The sequence below is a fragment of the Lygodium microphyllum genome, chromosome 2, assembly GCF_053477565.2.
Source record: "Lygodium microphyllum isolate KBCC chromosome 2, Lygodium_microphyllum_v1.1.10, whole genome shotgun sequence".
NCBI lineage: Eukaryota > Viridiplantae > Streptophyta > Polypodiopsida > Schizaeales > Lygodiaceae > Lygodium > Lygodium microphyllum.
In genome coordinates this window covers 97,682,120-97,698,903 of record NC_141136.1, presented here as the reverse complement: position 1 = coordinate 97,698,903, position 16,784 = coordinate 97,682,120, and positions in this window count along the sequence as shown.

Here is a 16,784-nt window from a genome sequence, read left to right as displayed (position 1 = left end):
ACCAAATATATTGAAGGATCTTGGCTCTCTTCCAAATATAAAGGATTGTTGATAGACCATTAGCTCCACCAAAAGAATTTCCATTCAATTAACTTTGAAGGTGTGGAGAGACCATGATGATACTGTCTAACAATGATAGAACATCTACATTATCTCTATAGTTTAGAAAAAAGATGAGGTAGTGTCAACAAAGAAAGCTAGCACTTTCAAGTAGGGGTAAATAAAGATGGCACATTGGGGAACTCAATCCACATTGGCACCTTGAAGGGTCACTTGGATCAAAGTCCATGGTCCACTGAAATAAAATGAGTGGGTAGTCTTTGAGCATCCACTATCCATGGATAAGAGCATTTAGATCCATTTTCTCATACTCAAATATAATAAGAAAAATTTCATTGAGTAGGTGTTGAGAGACTAGAATTTTACACCCTCAAACTTCATAGTTTTTCGTAATCCAAGCTTTCAAGTATTCCATTGGGTCTAGCCCCATGATAATTAATACCCTAGCCTAGTAACAACTAATCCATTGATTCATACCTTCTTTAGAAACAATGATAAAGGCCTTACTTGGCTTCCTACTTGATGCTTAATGCTTGATTGTTGTTAGTCACATTGGCGGGAGCCTATACTATTAACTACTTGTTGAGGCTGTAGTTGCTCCATCTCCTCCTCCTCCTCCTCCAGCCTAGGATGGTATCTAGTGTTATTGAGGTCGTGGTGCTATTGTCAAATTATAGATGTGATCATAAACCTTCTTTCTGGAAAAGTTGCTGAAGACCTACTCTAGATACCCTGCGGGCCAAATTCTCCATATATGAGTAAGGTCCCATGCCTTGTTGGGTTGTATTAGTGCTAGTAGTGATAACCTATTGGACCCTAGTCTAGTTAAACTGGTGTTCGTTTAATGGATTATCTAGAACAGAACTAAACGAAGCATCTAGAAGATCACCATGATGAAGATTGTCTAGTGTGTGGATGAATAAGTAGAAAAGAGGGACTCAGATTTGATAAGGCTCTTTCTTTATCATGTCTCAAATAGAAGTAGTTCTAATGGTGCTTGAGCACGATGTGCATCACAATGAGGTCCATTTGAGAAAGCAGTGCTTGAACAAATGTTGGTACATGCACATGAAGTATGCATATGGTGACCAGATGTTTAGTCATGTGTTAGCCTCTGATATAACATTGAGGCAAAGTGTTGAGAGGTAGTTATTGCGATTTCATGCATTTAGGGTCATCTCATAGCTTTAGCTTGGACTATATCAAATCCCAAGCTTTGGGGGGAAGAGGGATACAAGATTACATTGTTGAAGAGGGGATGGAGCCAAAAATGAGAGAGATCAAAGCCTATGCAAAGGCATCATTAGCATTAGATGGGAGGGGAGCAAAGAAGAAGGTCATCTACATGAACCTCACCTCCAAGCAAGGTGCATAAGGGAGTGTTCCTCTCAAACCAAATTGATGTGAGGGGAAGGAGCATGCATGCTCATATGATAGTGTGTCAATCAAAGTGGATTTTTTGACTCTTAAGGATGGTTGAACTCTTCAAAGAGCCATTTTTATATAAAACCTAAAAAGTGCACCTTGTAGAAGAAATTGCAATTGTGGGTAGGTTTTACTTGTTTTATGACACCTTACTGAACCATGGCTTGGTGAACTTTAGTGTTAATGAAGGTGCACATGCAACCTTGCCTTTCATCTAAAAGAAAATTTTATGACACACCTTGTATCCCATTTTGAAATTGAAATATAACACTATATCAAACGAAGTGCATTCTTTTCATGGTGATGATGAGGTCCTTCATACATTGTGACACCAAAAGCATGATGAGTCTAGAAATCGTCAAGGAAATGAGAGATTTTCCTCTTGCCTAGATAACCACTTTCCTCAAGCCATCATCTTGCCTTTTCCTAACAATAAATTTTGAAAATTGGGACTTAACTAGCACTAGCTCTTTACTAGTGCCTTTACCGTGGACCAATGCACTAGGACATTTCTAATTTATGGGTTGAACATGATATTTTAATAGGTTGAACATGTCTACAATACTAGTATGAATGACTACTTTTAAGTGTTTTCAAGAAACTCAAACTTCCATTTAATAAGACATGTCCAATCCTTAGAATATGAAATCTCAAGAATTTGTAGAATTTTTTATTGAAAACTATACCTCAACTAGATAAAGAAGCTTTTGATTACTTTAAATTTTTTAAGGTTATTGTAGTTACTATACTTTGGTTAATCTAAAAAATATGCATGAAATGGATTTCAATCATTTGTATAAAAAAGAGAGAGAAATTTATTTCACGAAGGGCACTTTAATGTTCTATTGAGTTGTGGTTTGATTTGAAAGTGCCTAACCCATTGATGCTAGTCTATATCTTGAACTCTCATTTTTGAAGGATTAATGATGTTATACACCTCCATAAGTGGGGGTAGGTCTCCATGGCTCAAAACATGCACAACACTAGATACTTTATTACTACCCCTTGGGAGGGTAGGACTCCTAGAAAAATCCATTATACAATAATTGCTTGATCTATCTTTGTTTGAGTACTATTGGGGGTAAAGGCGCCTTCGCCTGGCCGCCTATGTATTACTACACACTGACAATACCCGCCACTGCACATTACAAGTGGTGGGTGCCTGTCACCGTCACTTTATTCTTTATTCTTTTAGTGACGGTTTGAATAAAGGAAGGCCCATTCACACATTATGACTATTGGAGTTCCCATTTTATGTCTCTCTCTTTCTTGCTCTTGCTCTCCTGCCACAGCTCTTCCAAGCAAGCTTTGATTCTTCTCACCTTTCAACTGGTATTAGAGCATGGTTGCTTGACCATTCCGACTTGGTTTGTGGCGTCTTCAGCTTCCTATTGAATCCCTATAGTCATTGGGTCTCATTTCCAGTAGCCATAGCCGTCTCTCTTGGGATCCCATCACTCCCCAACTTCCCAAGCACCTTCTTGGCCCCTTTGGGCACCGTCAGGGCATTGCATCAGAGGTATTTCTTCATTTTCTTCAGGGTTTCATTGAGTTCATAGGTATAACAGGGTTTGGAAGAGCAGGGGCAGCCATAGCTCCCACCATTGGAGCTTGTTCACACCAAATTGACTCATGATTGAGCCCCCTTTGACCTTGGATAGCCTTAGTAGTAGCAACAAAACCCTCCAACTTGGCAGCATGATTTGTGCAAGTTCATAGCAGCCCTTGGACAGCTCATTTTCCACTTGTCGATGATCACGGTTGTTTTCTTAAGCACTGTGGCATTCTTGGCAATGATCTTTGGCATGTTTTGAGCCTTGAAGAGGCCTTGGGCAGTGAGATTGAGCTCCACATTGGCTATATGTATAGTAGTAGGCGTGGTAATTCTGCAACTGAAGCTTATTGAAGCATTGGAGCTCACTCCTATACCGATTCATACCCGTATGCCTATGCAATGCTTGCGTAATGGATGGCACTCATTTGTTGCTGATTTGAGCCACTATCTACTCAGTTTTGGAAAGTGAATCACTATTGTACATAGGCGAAGCTCATTTGCTTATGTTTGGATATCCCTATTGGATTGGGGCTATGTCTTGGATGTATACATTGATGTAGTGACTCTCGGGGATCGACATAGAGCTTGGATTTGCTCTCAGATCATTGGTTGAGCTTGAGCTTGCTTCACATGGCATTTGGATCTCCATCTTTGATGTACTTATGGCATGCACTTTGCTTATGTCTGACTAGTCTTGACATGCTTGGCTTATGCCATCTCTATACATGCTAGTAACATTGTCTTGGAGTTGATTGCTAATGCAGCTTACTTGGGCTTGACATTTGATTGCTCGGAGCTTGCTTTGGCTATTTTTTGGCTTGCCAGAGTTACAGTTTGGATGTAATTGATGTCTATGTATGCTATGTATGGATGCTACATGGCCTACATGCTCGACATGTCTCATTGATGCTTGATCTTGAACACTTGTCGTTGGTGCACTCTTACATGCTTTGTTTGAGCTTTCTTGCTTGACATTTACGTCTTTTTTTCCAGTGGGAGTATCTTTGGATGCTTAACAGACATTGAGCAAGCGGTTTATGCTACTTGAGCATTTGGATACTTGAGATTGGGACTCTCATTTGGATGTTGCATGGTTGATATGTCATGGCCTGCATACATGTACTTGGGCTGATTTGGGCTTTGCACTCCCTGAGCACACACCTATTTGTGTCAAGTCTTGCCAGTGTTGTGTACACTTTGCCCTATTACATAGGGGGGGTGTGCTAGCTTACTGATGGATTCATTTGACATACTTGGGTGTTTTCTTGATGCCCGTATGACTGTCACATGATGCTGATTTATGCCCACTTGATGATGGTTATGCTTTGATAGTCAGTGATTGACTTGCATTCATTTTGCCTACAGTTTGCTCTCATTGTACTTGGTTGTAATTTATTACAACAAGTAGTTATGCATGGATTGTGATGTATTTTTCATGCTGAATCATCCTAATTTTATGTACTTTTCATGGTGCTTGGTGGGTAGCATCATTAGTTATCAGTTCATGGTCATTTTCTGCCTTGGTTTTGGTGGTATTTTGGTTGTTTACAACAGAAAACAACAAGTAGTTTTGACTTGTCTGCATTGTTTCAACTTGCAGTATGGCATCCTCTTCCACTGACAATGCTATCTTCAACGTCACTAAGCTTGATGGTATGAATTATGCCTATTGGAAGAGCCAAGTTTGGCAAGTATTGGTGCAAAAATCACAGATAAAGCCACTAAGGTTGAGTGGAGAGCAGCCTAAAACTATGACTGATGACAAATGGATGGAGCTTGATGAGTTATGCAAGTCCACCCTCATCTTGCCTCTCACTGAACATGTACATTACAATGTGGTTGAGGAAGCACAGAGTGCTTGGCAGCTTTGGGATAAGATCAAGAACCTCTATGATAAGAAAAATCTAGCAAGTCAGATGTATTGGTTGAAGCAACTTATGGACCTCCGCATGAAGGAGAATGTGACAATGTTTACTCATTTGAGCCAGTTCCATGCTATTCTCAAGAACTTGACTTCGCAGGGCATTACTTTCAATGATGAGGTTACTCCATTGCTTTTTCTTGGGACTCTAAGTGAGTCATGGGATGTATTCCGCACTGCCTTATGTGCTTCTGCTACTACTTTGAACTTGCCTGATGTAGAGAGTGCTCTTTTGTAGGAAGAGATTAACCATAAGAACTTGGATGTCTCTCATGTGTTGCATGCTTTGACTGTTAGAGGTAGAGATGGTACTGGAAAGAATGACTGTGGGAATGGCCATGGCAAAGACTCGCAAAATTCTAGGTCTAAGTCACGTGGTAAGTCACGCAACAAGTCTTGTCGGAGAAACGCTAATGTGACATGTCATCATTGTGACAAGAAGGGTCATATACGCCCACAGTGTCATGAGTTGCACAATGAGAAGCGCAAAGAGAAGCGGAAAGACAAAGTACAGGAAGAGTCATCTAATCGCAACATTGTGCCTTATTTCCAGTGTGAAAATCGAGGAGATAAATCTCATGCAGACTGAGGACTCCGATGGGGAGTACGTACTTGCAGCTAGTTCTTGTGATGCTATGCCATTGACCAAGGTTCACTCTATGTATGCGCAGTATTAGCTTTTGGATTCGGATGCCTGATTTCATATTACATCATGTCGTGAGTGGTTCCATTCCTACCGCACCTGTCTTTGGTTCAATTTGCTTGGGTGATGACAGGTCACTTGCTATTGTTGGTATTGGGGATGTACGACTGCAATTCTTTATTGGCAGTACTTTTCTATTACAGGATGTACATCATGTACTTGCACTTACACACAGTCTTATGTCTGCAGGGCAACTTGATGATGCTAGGTTTCATGTCTCTTTTGGGGATTTTTCCTGGGAAATCACATGTGGCAGACTTGTGCTTGCTAGAGGTGCCAAGGCTAGCAGCCTCTATCCTCTTGTAGTTGATGGATCCTCTGTTGATCATGTTTTTTTTGTGGGTTCCATCCCATATGTATCTCTTTGGCATGCCTGTTTGGGCCATATGTCCTTGAAGGGAATGAAAATCCTTTCTAGTTTTACAGTACTTACCGCTCCTTGACTATGCATGTTTTGATTCATGTGAGCATTTTCTTTATGGCAGACAGACTAGGAATATGCATAAGAAGTCTAGTAGGACACACATGAGTGAGCCCTTAGCATTGGTACATTCTGATGTCTGTGGGCCTATGCCCTGCCAATCTATGGGTCGTGCAAAGTATTTTGTGATATCTATTGATGATTTTTCACGGAAAGTCTAGGCTTATCCCATTAAATAAGCTTAAGTCAGATATCTTGGCTATGTTTCAGAGTTGGCTTGCATTGGTTGAGAACCAGATTGGGCATAGGCTGAAATGCCTTAGGATTGACAATGGGAGAGAATATGTGTCACGTGCCTTTAAGCAGCTATGTGACAAGAGGAGTATTAAGTGTCAGCTAACTGCCCCCTATACCCCACCCCAATATGGTTTGGATGAGCGGATGAACACAACCATCCAAGAGTGTGTACGCAATAGTAGGCTTAGCCATGCAGGCCTACCACCACAGAGCTTTTGGGCTGAGGTAGTCAGTATAATTGTGCATATCATAAATAGATCGCATTCTAGTGGTTTGGAATTACAAGTTGCAGAGGAGGTATGGACTGGAAAACCTCCGTCTTATGCACACCTACGTGTCGTTGGATGTGAGGCATTCTGCCATGTGCCCAAGGACAAGCATAATAAGCTGGATCCTAAATAAGAGTGTCAAATGCGTTTTCCTTGGCTATGGAGATGCATGCGAGATGGGTTATCGCCTCTGGGATCCACAAGCGTAGAAAGTCATCCACAGCCATGATGTAGTCTTCCATGAAGACAAGATGCATCGGCAACTTGAGAAGGTGATAGAGATACACATGGTTATATTCCAGGAGGAGCCACGTGCTCCTACACAACCAGTTGGACAGCCTACAACAACAACTGGTACACATGACTAGGGTATTGGATAGGATGTTTGACATGCAGTAGAGCCTGCAGTGAGACGCTCTACAAGAGATAGATGTCCACCTGATATATTTGAGCCCTCGATACATTATGTCTTGGTTTACAGATGTAGGAGAGCCTCTCACCTATGATGAGGCTATGCGCAGGGGTGACAGTCACTCCTAGGAGAGGGCGATGCAGTCTAAGATGGACTCCCTGCATAAGAATATGACTTGGGATTTGGTTGCATTGCCTAAGGGCAAGAAGGCTTTGCCATGCAAATGCGTGTACAAGCTAAAAGGTACCCTTGGGCACCCCAAGCCGGCTTATAAGGCAATACTTGTTGCTAAGGGTTTTAGACAGGAGCATGGAGTTGACTTTGATGAAGTCTTTTCTCCTGTGGTCAAGATGACCACCCTACGCTTGGTTTTGGCCTTAGGCGCATAGCTTCATTGGATTTATACCAGATAGATGTCAAGAGTGCATTCTTACATGGGGATTTGCATGATGAGATTTACATGGAGCAACCTAAGGGCTTTGCAGAATCTGGCAAGGAGTACCTAGTGTGCAAGTTAAAGAAAAGTCTTTATGGCTTGAAGCAGGCACCTAGGGAGTGGTATCATAAGTTTGATGCCTTTATACAGTCACAGGGCTACAATAGGACTGCTAATGATCTGTGTCTTTACACGAAGAAAGTCTGTGATGGCTCATTGCTTATTTTGGTACTTTATGTGGATGATATGCTGATAGCATGGAAAGCTCATGATGAGCTAGATGCTCTTAAATCTCAACTGAAGAAGAGCCTTGAGATGAAGGATTTGGGACATGCCTCTCACATTCTTGGTATGTGCATTAAGCATGATGGGCATCGGGGACTACTCCACCTTTCAGAGAGGGAGTACATTTATAAAGTCCTTGAGTGTTTCCACATGTAGGACATGAAGCTTATTGGTTGTCCATAACCTTCTTATGTGAAGGTCTCAGAGACCGATTGTACATAGCAATGTCCATAGACAAATGAGCAGAGGGTCAAAATGGCCATGATCCCTTATGCATCAACCGTGGGCAATTTGATGTATGCCATGATAGCTACTTGTCTATATATTTTCTTTGTAGTTGGTGTTGTGGCACGCTATATGGCTACACCTAGCAAGAAGCATTGGGATGCCGTGGGTGAAGGGTATCATAAGATACCTAAAGGGCACAACAGATATGTGTATTTGCTATGGCAACTAGGATACAGGAGTTGTGGGGTGCACAGACTCCGATTATGCAGGACATACAGATAGTAGGAAGTCCACTTCTGGCTATGTATTCACCTATGCTAGAGGTGCTATCTCTTGGATGTCCAGGGTTCAAAAGTATACGCCTCTATCTACCAGTGAGGGCGAGTATGTTGCAGCCACTGAGGCCTGCAAGGAGGCCATATGGTTAGGCTGTTTGGTTCATGACATTTAGATTAATGCTATACCTACACTGCATTTGGATTCTATGAGTGCTATTCAGCTAGCCAAGAATCCGATCTTCCATGCAAAGATGAAACACATTGAGGTGAGGTATCACTTCATATGTGGGGTTGTGGAGGGGACACGTTTGTTGGCCTTGTCAAGTTCTCCACTGACAAAAATCCTACAGATCTGCTCACGAAAAGCCTCACTACTAAGCGCTTTTCCTTCCTCAAGAGATCGATGGGCGTTGGATGAGATGACGCTTTTCCTCATCCTGTTGTACATGTGTATATTGTACTATCTTTTTTTTTCTTTTCACTCCTCACTGGGGCAAATTCGCCTTTAGGTGGGAGGTTGTTGGGGGTAAAGGTACCTCCACCTAGTCGCCCATGTATTACTATACTAACAGTACCCGCCACTGCACACTACATTTGGCGGGCACCCATCACTTTCACTTTATTCTTTATTCTTTTAGTGAGAGTTTGAATAAAGGAAGGCCCGATCACACATTGTGACAGTTGGAGTTCCCATTTTATGTCTCTTATTTTCTTGCTCTTACTCTCCCGCCATAGCTCTTCCAAGCAAGCTTCGATCATTCTCACCTTTCAAGTACTACCCCTTGGGAGGGTAGGACTCAAGGAGAAATCCATTATAAAATAATTGCTTGATCTATCTTTGCTTTCATAGACACCATATCCATTCAACCACCCACAACTGGAGCTCTCTCTATCCTTCTCTATTAACTAGGATCAAATTGGTATCCCTAGTACCCACCTAATTAGATCCACATGAGATATATCATTCCAATATTTGATCCTCCTCTTCTTTGGTGATGGGGCTCTAAATTATGGGTTTCCTATATATATCCTTTAGGTAAACAAAGACCTTTAGATCAATGAAGCTAGGAATCTCCAAGTAGGATGGATCATGTGAAGAAACTGGATCTAAATGAGAGCATGGTCCTCTCTTGAGGAATAAGGCCATCTTTATATACTTGGTCTTATGGTTAGGTAGTTGTTTGAATAACATCTTCCAAGCCTATTTTTCAAGTAATATCCTACAATGCGTAGGTTTGCTACTTGAAGGTACTTGTTGAAATCTATAGCCTATCATGTGGTGTAGGTCACCTACTATTAACCAAGCCAATGTGACTCTATTATATCAAACTCTAGTTTTTGGTCCAAAAAATCAAAACTCTTTAGGCTAAGATCTAATATTAGATACAAAAGAAGCATCTATGTGAAATAAAAACTATACAATAGTTATCTGTCCTTTAGGCAAACAAAGACCTTTAGATAACGAAGATAGGAATCTCCAAGTATGATGGATCATTTGAAGAAACAGGATCTAAAGGAGAGCATGGACCTCCCTTAAGGAATAGGGCCATCTTTATATACTTGGTCTTATGGTTAGGCAACTGCTTGAATAAATCTTCCAAGCCTATTTTTCAAGTGATATCCTGCCATGTGTAGGTCTGCTACTAGAAGGTACTTGTTGAAATCTATAGACTATCATGTGGTGCATGTCACCTACTATCAATCAAGCCAATGTGACCCTATTATATCAAAATCTAGTTTTTGGTCCAAAAAATCAAAACTCTTTAGGCTAAGATGTAATATTACTTACAAAGGAGCACCTATGTGAAAACATGATGGGTTGAGATCCTCTTCACCGGCCATGTCATAAGCCACTCACAACAACTTTGCTAAGAAGGGACTTTCTGTACACATGTGAATCCATAATGATTTGACCACTAGACCTTTGAGAACCCAAATATCGACCAAATTACATTGGTCTTATTATCTTAAGCTCCTAAAAATAAATCATTTGACCACCCTAGACTTTTTTATGGCCCAACTATTTACCAAGCTACTTTGGATTTATTATCTCAAGTTCCATCATTCCTATCCATAGACTTTTTGGTAGCCTGACTACTTGCCAAGCTACTTTTGCTTTATTATGTCTAGCTCTACCATTTCTAGCCCATAAAGAATTGTATCCTTGGTTTGAGCTGCCCAATATCATTTGCAATGAAATGTGTACATGGATCAACAAACATGCAATAGCACATCCATTCTTCTATAGACACCCTTCTAATGGCACATTAACTCACCTACGATGGAGTTCCTTAAGCCATTTCCCTCTCCTTGTTTGTGTTTATCCATGGCTTGAGAAAATGTCAAATTGTATTTGCTAATAATGCAGGCTTGTTCCAAGAGAGGACTCAATTTAAGCAACATGCACAAGAATAGGACACTAATCCACCCCAGACAAGACATCAAAAAATTATCCAAGTTGAACAATTTGACCTAAAAGTCAAAGGTTGAGTTTTACATTGCAAGAAATAAGATGGTAATGCACTCAACAAAAGACATCAAAAAGTTGTCCTACTTCAACGATCAAACCTAAGCAGCATTAGTGGCTAAACTTTTTTCAAGTTTGATATCAACAAGTCTTTGTAAGATAACAATAGCTACAATTGTCCCAAGCAAAGCAATTGAAAGGAGTAAACTACAACAAGTTTTGTTGGGACCAATAGCATTTGAAGGAAAAAAGAAGAAAATCGCTACATTTAAGCATTTAAATGACACATGTTTATTTGGGCTACTTATGGCATAGTTGTCCCTCTTTCATTTTGATTATAAGTTGACTAAAGACATTGAGCTGTTTGCACACAATATCAAGATCTACCTAAATTTTAAGTTGATTAAAGATGTTGAGAAGTTGCACAAAATATCAAGATCTACTTGAATTTAGGCCATTGTAACACTCAAAATTTAGGAACCTAAAGAAGCTAATGCCAAAAGAAATAAGGTCTTAGAAATTTATTTGCCTTGATTGATCTCATTAGCATCATTTTAAACAAGGTTTTGCATAAGTTCACACAAGGATGTTGCACCTTTATGGTATTTTCTTGGAAATTGATATGCTAGCATCGGCATTTAGTTTGTCCATTTGTTAGAGATTTATTATATAAAATATGCATTAATGATGCTTAACGTCTTTGTTAGTATCAAAAAATGACACTCAATGTGTCCTTTAGCTTGAGATTCAATTTTATATCTACAATTTGATGGTGTTCATATTCTTCATAAAGATTAGTGCTACGAGGTTATCCAAATAGACTTGAAGAAGTAGGGAAAGTTGTTACTGAACATGACCAAACCACATCCATTATTTAGTCAGAGGTAGTAGCTCACTTTAGTGCATCTCAAAGTGAAGACCTTGAAGTGCATGGACCATAGAGTATGAAGCTTCTATGGATGCATCAATGCAAGTTGAGAGAGAGAGAGAGAGAGACAATGACACAGTATATGCGGGTACAAAGATTGTACTGCTAAGGTTTTAGATAGTACTTCCCTGATGAAATGATACTTCACCTATATGTGCTTTGTCTTTGCATGAAGGACAAGATTCTGTGCTAACATGATAGAACTCTGACTGTCACAATGGAGGAAAAGAACCTCTGTGATACCAAGCTCTCCAACCAAGTGAAAGCCATAGGGCCTCTTTGCATGCCTCAGTGGTAGCCATGTACTCTGCCTCTATAGTAAGCAATGTAACTCACTTCTGTAGCTTGGATATCCAAGAGACCAATCTCCTTGTGAAGTTAAATACATACCCTAAAGTAGACTTCCTGTAGTCTGCATGTCCAGGATAGTGTACATCCATAAAGCCAACGACAGATGCCTTCTTCTTCCCAAAGCAGATGCACAAATCCTTTGTGCCCTTGAGGTATCTCATGATACCTTTCATTGCTTCCCAATGCTTCTTGCCAGGGTTTGCCATCATGTACCTACTAACCACTCCCACTGCAAAGGCAATGTCAGGACGTGTAGCAACCATAGCATACATCAAGCTACCAATACATGATGAGCATACGAAATCTTGGCCATTCCAGCCTTCTCATCATTAGATGTAGGGTTGTCCTCTCTGCACCGAGCTTCACATATGGAGGCAATGGAACATCGATTGGAGTCCAAGGCATGAACATCCTTACTTGCAATCACCATGTCATCGACATACAAGACGACCAAGATAATCAAACTTCCATATGTTGCCTTCTTGGTGTATAAGTAGTGATCCACTTGAGTCCTATGAAAGCCCTGAGACTACATGAATGTATCAAACTTGTGACACCATTCTTGAGGTGCCTATTTCAGCCCATACAAACTCCTCTTGAGTTTACATACCATTTTCTCTTTGCCCTTTGCAACAAAACCCTCAAGATGCTACATATATATGTCCTCATGTAGATCACCATGTAAGAATGCAATCTTTACATCCATCTATAATCTTCAGCTGCAACTAAGCCTAAGATGGCTCTCAAAGTAGTCATTTTGACTACAGGAGAGAAGATTTTGTCAAAGTCAATCCCATGTTCCTGCTTGTACCCCTTTGCAACTAGTCGTGCTTTGTACTTTGGTGAGGAACCAGAAGTGACTTTCATCTTATAAACCCACTTGCATGGAAGAATCTTCCACCCTTTCGGCAGATGCATCAAATCCCAAGTACCATTCTTTTAAAGAGATTCCATCTCTAACAACATAGCCTTAAACCACTTCTTGTTGTTGTGTCTGTTCATTGCTTCCTTGAAGCATGATGGTTCACCACATTCCGTCACCATGACATAATCAGTAGTATACTGAGCACCAAGAAAAAACTTATCAGGTGGCCTTGAAGGTCAGGTCAACCAACAAAGTCATGGTTTAAAAATTGCGGGCTGTGGGGCCTACAAATCTACATTTACAACTTGATGTCCTAAAATTTCAGCATGATGTCATGCCACATATAGCTATCCTAACTACATGTTATCTTGTTGAGAAGACAATGGTGCATCATGGGTAACACCTTGCTAATCATTTCCTGCATTTAAAGGAATATATATAGCAAGTATTCGTTGTTGTCAACTGGGCACAATTTGTTGTCCAACATCTATATCTTCTCTAAAAACAACCCTTCTCACCTTCTCTATCTTTTTGAGTTGCTTATGCATGTGATCTTCATAGAAGATAACATCATTGTTGCATACTACTTTCCTTTTCTCGGGATCCCATAATATGTAACCCATTTCACCCTCATCACCATATCCTAGGAAAATGCATTTACAAGACTTTGGCTCAAGTTTGCTGCGTTTCTCTTTACGAATATGCACAAAAGCCTTGCAAAACCAAATAGTCTCAAGTAAGCATATGAAGGTGGCTTGCCCAACCACTCTTCCTGAAGGATTCTCCCCCCCCAAAGACCTGTTCAATGAGGCTGATTGATCAAGTGAACCACTATCATAACAGCCTCTACATAAAATCCATGGGGTAATGTAGCATGAGACATCATAGTGCAGATCTTATCCTGAATGGGTGGATTCATATGCTTTGCAACTCCATTTTAGGGTGGATTATGAGGGGCAGTGATCTCCCTCTTTATCCCTTTGTTATAAAAGTCATGAAAGGTTTTGGACATGTATTCCCCACCATTGTCATATTTTCAACCAATGCCACGAATTCCTTTGGACTCTTTAAACCTCTAGCAATGACCCTAGATCCCTTACAGATCTTCCATTTTTCATCACTAAAGGTGGTATGATAACCATTATCATCTAGTTGCCTCCCTAGGCTAATCAAGCTCTTCTTGAGCCGGGATACATGCCTTACATTCTAAATCATGCTAAAATAGCAGCTGCACACTCCCAATACCTACAATATCACATGCATAGTTGTCCCCCAAGTGGACAACACCATGTCTACCCACAGTATAATCGGAGAATCACTCACATTGAGGAGTAAGATGAAATGAGGCACCTCAATCCAAGATCCAAGTATGCATGTCATCATTTGTATCTACTACCAAGGCATGTGCACTAAAGCAAGAAGAGACAAAGAGTACATCATTACTACTATCACTCTCATAGACTACATTCACTTCTTCTATCTTGACACTACTCTTCTTTGTTGGCTGACTATCCTTCTCATCCTTGTTGTCATCAGTCTTCTTACCCTTCCCGTTCTCTTTCTTCCATTTGTAGCAATCACGCTTGAAGTGACCCTTCTTGCCACAATGATGGCATTCTACATTTCCCCCCTGAGATTTACTATGTCCTTTGCTTTCATATTTCCCCTTCTGTTGAGACCTATCTCTAGTATGCAAAGCACTGGAAGACTTCTTGGATGCATTCTTTTGTTAATTCATCTCTTCCATAAGCAAAGCACTCTCTACATTGGAATACATCAACATAGAATTCGAGTTGCTCATGGCTATCCCAAAAATATCCCAACTTTCAGGTAGAGTACATAACAAGAAAGTAGCCTTAAACTCATCATCAATATTGAACTTCAAGGCAACCAGCTTGCTGAAAATGGAATTAAACTCCCTGAGGTGTGTAGACATGGCTATAACCTCTTTCATGTAGAGATCCATTAACTTCTTCAGCCAATAAACTTTAGTTATAGTACTCTTCTGAGCATACAACTCCTCAAGTCTCTTCCAAATGGCATAGGCAAGATCCAATCCTTCTATGTTAAACAACAAGGCATCAAAAACTAAAAGTTCAATGGTTGAACGAGCAAGCTCATTGAGCTCATCCCAATCCTCTTCTTCCGTGTCCTCTGGCCTTGCTCCCTTCATCTTGATAGGCTTCACTTGCTTCTTCTGCACCAAGATGTTGTAGCATTGCTTTTGCCAAACTAAAATATTATGTGCCCCTTTAAGCTTCTTGATGTGCATAAGATGACTGCTATCACTGTTGCTACCCATGATTTTACATATCAAACTGATAAGAGAACAAGCCTAACCCGTCACACAAGAGGTACAAGAAACCAACTTGCAATATACTTCCAAAATATCAATTCTAGTTAACAATCATATTTTAGCATGACAGTGACATTTCAGACCAGTAGCATGCATATAGACATCACCAAATAGCAACAAACAAATCTAGGTATACAAACTACCTACAAATGGTCTTTGCTATTCACAGTATACAACAACAAGATGTTTGCACAAACTGATTTGTTTTTAGCTCAAAAAATGAGGCATAACACATATCCAATCACTGCTCAAGCATGTGACCTTATGTTAGCATCAAAACCATGCGTATGAGCTTGACTGAAAGCATACAACCCTGTCAAAATCACTTGCAGATATAGCAATTACTGTCTGCAACTTCATATAGCCAAGACAACCTTTCCCAAGCTCCAAATCAAGCATAAAACATCTCCAAAATCACTTCCAAGTGATTAGCATTCATGGTATGCATTGTTTCACTAGTACCCAAGAGATGACCCAAATGCAATAGGCATACCACTAACCTCTACCAAGTATATTCAACCCTACTATAAATAGCAGTAAAAATGACAGTAAAACTGAGTATAATATTTTTTTAAATGGGCCAAATGCATCTTAGACCCAAGGCATATCATCTCCCAATGTAGTAGCACCAATACATGACCATTCGGGCATCCCGAGAAGCGTATATGAGCTTGAACAATGAAGCAGATGACTTCTTAGACATGTTAATCATAGACTTATTGTTGTGTATAGCAATGAATTCATTGTCAAATGAAGCTCTTTTAGTGCCAAAATCAGCTCCAAATCAATCCCATAACATAGGCATAACATCTCTTAGTATTTAGGCATCAATTAGCAACCAGTAGGCATCAAATGTTGATGTTGATGCCATGTTTTACACTATTTGTGGACTATTATAATAGTTCAGAACAAAAGCAAAACAGTCCCAAATGTCAATGCCACCATAAGATCCAATGTACAAGCATAAAACCAAGCGTTTGAATGCTCAAATGAGCTGCCAACCAATGAAGCCCAAATGGAGTAGGGAAGCTAATAGAAACTAAATGTCTATTGTAAACAAATTTGTTGTTGTCCATGTAGTTGTGCCTGTAGGTTTGGAAGGGCTGGGGCCTGCTCTTGATGTTGAGGAAGGTGAGGAGAACCCTCAAGAACCCAAACAAGCTCCTAGTTGAAGCTCAAATGCAATGGTGTGACCAATGCTTCCCAAGAAGCAAAGAGCAATGGTTGCCCTGCTATGAACTGAGTGCAATGTCTTTCTCAAGAGACACAAATGCACTGCCCAATCAAGCTCCTACTCCAAAATGCCAAGCTCTTATACCAGTTTGAAGTGCACGAACCACAGAGTACGAAGCTTCTATGGATGTAGCAATGCAATTTGAGATAGAGAGACAATGACACAATATATGTGGTTACAAAGATTGTCCCGCTAAGGGGGGGGGGGGGGGGGGGGGGGGGGGGGGGGGAGGGGGGTGTGTGTGTGTGTGTGTGTGACATAGTATAGTGCCCTAATGGGTGGACACGGGCACG